Raw genomic sequence first — 7386 nt, 5'->3', positions numbered from 1 at the left:
CTTAAAATGGTGTTAGTTAGTGTCTATGGCTCATTGAGATGTCGTATATGTAATTTGTATGCTCGATCTTGTTATTTGGTGTAACTAGCATGAACACTTGAAATGGGTTAGTTTAATCTTGATTTTGATTGATTAAATGTTGTTAGATGTTAAACCCATTGTGTTAAAAGTGTTACTAGCATCGTTAGTTTCGTTTTGGTATGTTGGATGATATGAAAACCTTGCGTTAACATGATTATTGATTTTGGTGAATTTGGGTTAGGGTTTGATGAACTTGAAATGGACTTTGATGCATTGAATGCCATGGATTATTGTTGGTAAGTGTTTAGTTGTCTCCCTCGTCAAATTACCTTCCCAACGGTATAAAATACTTGACTTGATTGTTTGCGGATCGTAAATTGTGTTTATTTGGTTTTTGGTTCGTGCACTTAGGAGTTTCTGCATCAGACTTGAAAAACAATCTGGACGCCGTCCAGATCCTTGGACGCCGTCCCACTTTTCAAAGCTGGATGCCGTCCAGATATTTGGACGCTGTCCCAGCCTTCAAAGCTGGACGCCGTCCAGACAATTTGGACGCCGTCCAGATACACTGACAGCTTCTGTCTTCGTTGGTCATATTTCGAAAAATGTTTACAATGCTACGCACCTCTGATTCACATGTAACTTGTCCTAACGTGCTCATATATGATTAAAAACCTCAGAGAAATAGTTCGGGACCCGACCCGAACGTGTTGACTTTTTCGTTGACTTTGACCCGACCAAGTTGACTTTTAATCAAACTTAACCAAATGTTTGTGCAATCGTTCTAACATGCTATTATACTCGTATCTTGCATGAAACATGATAATTTGACCCACATGTTGTAGTATTCGAGTCGTAACGAGCCATAGGACTAATTGAACATCTTTGACCTATCGTGTTTACCGTTATTGATATAACCTATTGTTTAGGTCAAGACTAGCATTGTTCTTTACACACGTTTACTTGTTGAAGTACTTTACTACTCGTGCACTCAAGGTGAGATCATAGTCCCACTTTTACTCTTTTTGAACTTACATTTGGGATGAGAAAAACATAAACGTTTCTTTTTACTAAGTGAACACAAGTACAGGAAAACAAACATTCTACATACGAGTTTGAACAAAAATCCTCAATTCGATTATCATTAGTTACACTTGCCGGGTGTAAGCGAGAACTTATGTTATATGGCCATATGGGTTTGACAAACCCTCATTCAAACGGTTCGCTACCATTTACGAATGAAATGTATTTTCGAGAAACAGTGTATGTTCTAACACTATTGTGATGGGGTTCTATGGAAGGAATGTTAAGCATTGATAATTGGGTGCTCGTGAAACAAACTTTTGGAATGTATTACTATTATCTCATTGTTGCAAATCTTGTGGTTCACTTGTACTTACTTACTTAAACCTATGATTTCACCAACGTTTTCGTTGACAGATTTCTATGTTTTTCTCAGGTCCTTGAACGATACATGATACATGCTTCCGCTCATTATTTTGATACTTGCATTGGATGTCGAGTATATATGCATACATGGAGCGTCTTTTGGCTACTTTTAAATTGTGTCGCATAAGTTTCATTTGTACTTATAACTTTGTAACGTAACTTGTGGTGGAACTATTCTTGTAACTTTGAACAATCTTTACATTTGAAATAAATGCGACATATCTTTTGGTCAAACGTTGTCTTAAAGACTTATGACCACGTAACGGGACCTAAGTAGACGGCGCCGTCAATGACAATTTTGTCGGGTCGCTATAGATGGTATCAGAGCGTTGGTTGTAGGGATTTAGAGTTCATTGGTGTCAACCTCGAGTCATAGGGTACATTGGTGAGTCTAGACTACAACCGGCATATAGACTTGAAGTAGGAATTACTTGACTACTTGTGCATTTATACTCGAATTCTTCTACTCATATCTACTCTTAGTTCATCTTAATCTCACGTTGTCTAATTTGATTGACACGCCACCTTGACTTTATAGGATAATGTCGAATGCACATATGAATCAGGGTAATATAATTTCCGAGATTATATTACGGTGACTCATATGAACGTTCCGACATTATGACATAAAGAATTTAAGGCGAGTCGAGGAAAAACTTCTCTTTATCTTTATTCTATATCACGGTTAGTATTATTGAGAATACTAATCAATGATAATCTTGTGTCTTGAAGGAACAATGGCTCCTCGTCGTGTACGCCGCAATGAAACTCCCGAACAAGCTCTCGAACGGATGATAGCCACCGCCGTAGATGCGGCCATGGCCGGTCACTCATCCAACAACAATAATAATAACAACCACAACAACAACAACAACAACAACAACAACAATGGAGCCGGTAACTCAAACGAGGGATGCTCCTATAAAGCTTTCATGGGGTGCAAACCTCACAATTTTGATGGAACCGGGGGACCGGTCGTGCTCACCCGATGGTTTGAGCAAACGGAAGCCGTCTTTAGCATAAGCGGTTGTCGGGACCAAGACAAGGTCAAATACTCCACTCACACCTTCGCCGGTGTCGCTCTTACATGGTGGAATACTTATGTACAATCGGTGGGTACCGATGAAGCTCACGCCCTCTCTTGGGCCGACTTGAGGGAAAAGATGATTGTCGAATATTTTCCTCGTGAAGAAACCCGAAGGCTCGAACAAGAGCTAAGAACTTTAAAGGCGATTGGAAATGATCTCAAGGATTATAATCAACGATTTTACGAACTAGCCTTGATGTGCCCAAATCTTGTGAACCCCGAAGCTTTAAGGGTTGAACTTTACATGGATGGTCTCCCAAAGAGTATCAAACACGGAGTAATGTCATCCAAACCCACTAATCATCAAGAAGCTTTGAACATGGCCCGCATATTGATAGAAACGGTTGACGAAATCGTAGTTCCGGCACCTAAGGCCGAGGATAAATCGGGCGGCAACAAAAGAAAGTGGGAACCCTCCCAATCAAGCAACAACAACCTTGCTAAGAAGCCTTACACCTCCGACGGCAAGAAGGGTTATGCCGGAAATATACCTCTTTGCAACAAATGCAACAAACATCACTTTGGCGAATGTAGTAAGCTAATTTGTCATCGGTGCCAAGGAATTGGTCATAAGGCCAACGATTGTAAAAGTGCCACTCCCGTCGCTCGAAAGTGGCCCAATGCACCAAAGACGGGCACTTGTTACGAATGTGGCCAAACGGGTCATTATAGAAATGCATGCCCAAAGAAGAAAGATAACCCCAACACGCGCGGCCGAGCTTTCAACATCAACACCGAGGAAGCCTGGGATGACACTGAACTAGTCACGGGTACGTTTCTTCTCAACAATTCTTATGTCTCTTGCTTATTCGATTCGGGTGCCGATAAATGCTTTGTATCCAAGACTTTGACTCATTCTTTTAGCACTCCACCTCTTCCATTAGATACCACTTATACCATTGAAGTGGCTAACGGGAAACTATTAAGTGTCGACACATATTACCGGGGGTGTACGTTAAACATTTTGGGTAAGGAATTTGAAATTGACTTGATACCCATGGAACTAGGAAGCTTTGATGTAATAATCGGTATGAATTGGTTAGTCAAAACGAAATCTCACATCCTTTGTGATCTTAACGCAATCCGAATTCCTATCGAGAATGGTGAACCTTTGATTGTTTATGGCGATAAGAGTTGCACCGGACTCAACCTCGTTTCATGTATTAAAGTTAGAAAACTACTCCGTAAGGGTTGTTTTGCGATCCTTGCTCACGTTAAGAAAGTCAAGTCCGATGAGAAGCACATCGATGATGTGCCAATTGTTAGTGACTATTCCGATGTATTTCCCGACGAATTGTCGGGTCTTCCACCTCATCGACCGGTTGAATTCCAAATTGATCTTATTCCGGGAGCCGCACCCGTAGCACGTGCACCGTATAGACTTGCTCCATCCGAAATGCAAGAATTGAAAAGTCAAATCCAAGAACTACTTGATCGTGGTTTTATCCAACCTAGCCATTCACCATGGGGTGCTCCGATTTTGTTTGTTAAAAAGAAAGACGGATCCCTACGAATGTGTATTGATTATCGTGAACTAAATAAATTGACGGTTAAGAACCGATATCCTCTTCCTCGCATCGATGACCTCTTTGATCAACTACAAGGGACTTGTGTATATTCGAAAATCGATCTCTGCTCGGGTTATCAAGGGTTAAGGGGGAAGATGTCTCCAAAACCACTTTCCGGACTCGTTATGGTAGTTATGAATTCCTTGTCATGCCATTTGGTCTCACTAACGCACCGGCGGTGTTCATGGATCTTATGAACCGCGTGTGCAAACCGTATCTCGATAAATTCATTATTGTGTTCATCGATGACATATTGATCTATTCTAAAAATGAAGAAGAGCACGAACAACATCTCCGACTTGTGCTTGAACTCTTGAGACAAGAACGACTTTATGCCAAATTCTCCACGTGTGAATTTTGGATGAAGGAAGTTCAATTTCTTGGTCATGTTGTAAGTGATCAAGGTATTAAAATCGATCCCACGAAAATCGAAGCCATTAGTAAATGGGAGACTCCCACTACTCCTACTCACATTCGTCAATTCTTGGGTCTCGCCGGATACTACCGTAGATTCATCAAGGATTTTTCTTTGGTTGCTCGTCCTATAACCGCTTTAACTCACAAGGGAAAGAAATTCATTTGGGCGACCGAACAAGAATCCGCATTTCAAATCTTGAAGACGAAGCTTGAAATGTACCGTTCTTATTGATTAAAAACGTTCCATATTAATTGATTTCGTTACGAGGTTTTGACCTCTATATGAGACGTTTTTCAAAGATTGCATTCATTTTTAAAACAAACCATAACCTTTATTTCATAGATAAAGGTTTTAAAAAGCTTTACGTAGATTATCAAATAATGATAATCTAAAATATCCTGTTTACACACGACCATTACATAATGGTTTACAATACAAATATGTTACATCGAAATCAGTTTCTTGAATGCAGTTTTTACACAATATCATACAAACATGGACTCCAAATCTTGTCCTTATTTTAGTATGCAACAGCGGAAGCTCTTAATATTCACCTGAGAATAAACATGCTTTAAATGTCAACAAAAATGTTGGTGAGTTATAGGTTTAACCTATATATATCAAATCGTAACAATAGACCACAAGATTTCATATTTCAATACACATCCCATACATAGAGATAAAAATCATTCATATGGTGAACACCTGGTAACCGACATTAACAAGATGCATATATAAGAATATCCCCATCATTCCGGGACACCCTTCGGATATGAAATAAATTTCGAAGTACTAAAGCATCTGGTATTTTGGATGGGGTTTGTTAGGCCCAATATGTCATACCCCATCCAAATTCTTCTGGACGAATACAATAACATCTGGTCCCATTGCGAAGTACTGAACTCTATATGCCATGAACGACTCCATGTAATGTCTTTAAAATGGGTAAATGCACAGCGGAAGGTTTCTTTCATACCTGAGAATAAACATGCTTTCAAGTGTCAACCAAAAGGTTGGTGAGTTCATAAGTTTATCATAAAACAATAAAATTCATCATTTTGATAGACCACAAGATTTAAATACAGTACACCTATCTCGTGTACAAAACCATTTTTCATAATGCTTAGCAGAGTAGGTTCGTATCCTTTTCTCCCCCGTAGGTTGCCTCGCGATTTTTAAATAACCGTACACATATCTCGTGCACAAAAACATAACATACACATAATCTGTGTATAAAATCATTCTCTCGATACATAACATTCACTTTACTTTCATAGCTTGGCTTGGTAACCAACCTTAACATATAATGCGCATAATAATATCCCCAAAACAGAAAATCTCATCTGTATAATAATCATATAAACTTCGAAGTACTAAACACCACGCCCACTAGCTCTTCCGTCTAGTGAACATTCTGGGTGGGGGTGTTAAACCCGGTAGCTACCTTTAGGATTCGCGTCAATTAGGCGTGCACTAATTCTCAAAATTAGTGATGTTCCCTAATTCTTAGGTTACCAAGCAATAATAATAAGGGAAAAATATTCATATCTATTGTGGCAATTATCACGTCCACATAATTCAATGGTGGCAATTATCACGTCCACATAATTCATTTGAGGAATGTTTTGCTTGTGTCTATCTCGTCAAACATTTGTAAAAGCATTTCATGTATTCTTAGTTCAAAATATATTTCAAAAGCATTTAATAAAGCAATTGTAAAAAAAACAGCGCATGTATTCTCAGTCCCAAAAATGTAAAGAGTAAAAGGGAATCAAATGAACTCATGCATATAAATATTGTAAAACAGTTAATAAAGCATTTGCATGTATTCTCAGCCCAAAAACGTAAAGAGTAAAAGGGAGCAAATGAACTCACAATACGATATTTTGTAGTAAAGATATGCATACGACGATACTGAACAATGTAAGGTTGGCCTCGAATTCACGAACAAAACCCCCGAATAATACCCATAATCTCATAAGCTATAACCCATAAGTTCCTTAGCTTTAACTCATTTGAAAACTCGTTTGCAAATCACCCCGAACATAACTCCGTCGTAGTATTTTATGTATATTACTAATAATAATAAGATTAATAATAATAAGATTAATAATAATAATATTAATTATTTAATAATAAATAATAATAAGACGGAGGGATAGATGGATGGATATATGTGTTCTTTCATTCCTACATTATCCTTATATATACATACAGATAATAATAGTATCAAATATAATAATAATATAATAATTTAATAATATATTACATAAAATAAAAAGAAAAGAAAAAAACGTGTAGATATATAGATACTAGATATTTTTAATATAATAATAATATAATAATTATAATATAACAATATAATAATTAATTAATATAATAATTGAATAAAAACGTGTTATGATATGAGAAAAAGGAGCCACCATTTACTATGCACTTTTTGACTCCGTGTTTGTAACGGACCGTTATTTGATGTCCCGATAACAAAAATAAATGTCAAAAAGTATTAGAAAAATTCTAAAATTTAGAGTAACGTTAAAATCTTTATCCTTATCATGACAGCTAAAAATCGAGTTGTTAAAAGTGGTTCTAGATATTTATAAAATATCAAATATGTTTAAGAAGACACACCACTCGAACGTTATATATAAAATTTGTAAATAAAAAGGTAGCTACATTTTTAATAACCTTAGTGTTTTAAAAATATTTTTCTAATCCTCGTTATATATATATATATATATATATATATATATATATATATATATATATATATATATATATATATATATATATATATAACGAGAAAATTAGTATTGTTTTCTTATATATATTCAAAATATTTT

This window comes from Rutidosis leptorrhynchoides, chromosome 1, assembly GCF_046630445.1.
Source record: "Rutidosis leptorrhynchoides isolate AG116_Rl617_1_P2 chromosome 1, CSIRO_AGI_Rlap_v1, whole genome shotgun sequence".
Classification (NCBI taxonomy): domain Eukaryota; kingdom Viridiplantae; phylum Streptophyta; class Magnoliopsida; order Asterales; family Asteraceae; genus Rutidosis; species Rutidosis leptorrhynchoides.
The sequence above is the reverse complement of the archived record's forward strand: the minus strand, read 5'-3'. Positions refer to the sequence as shown.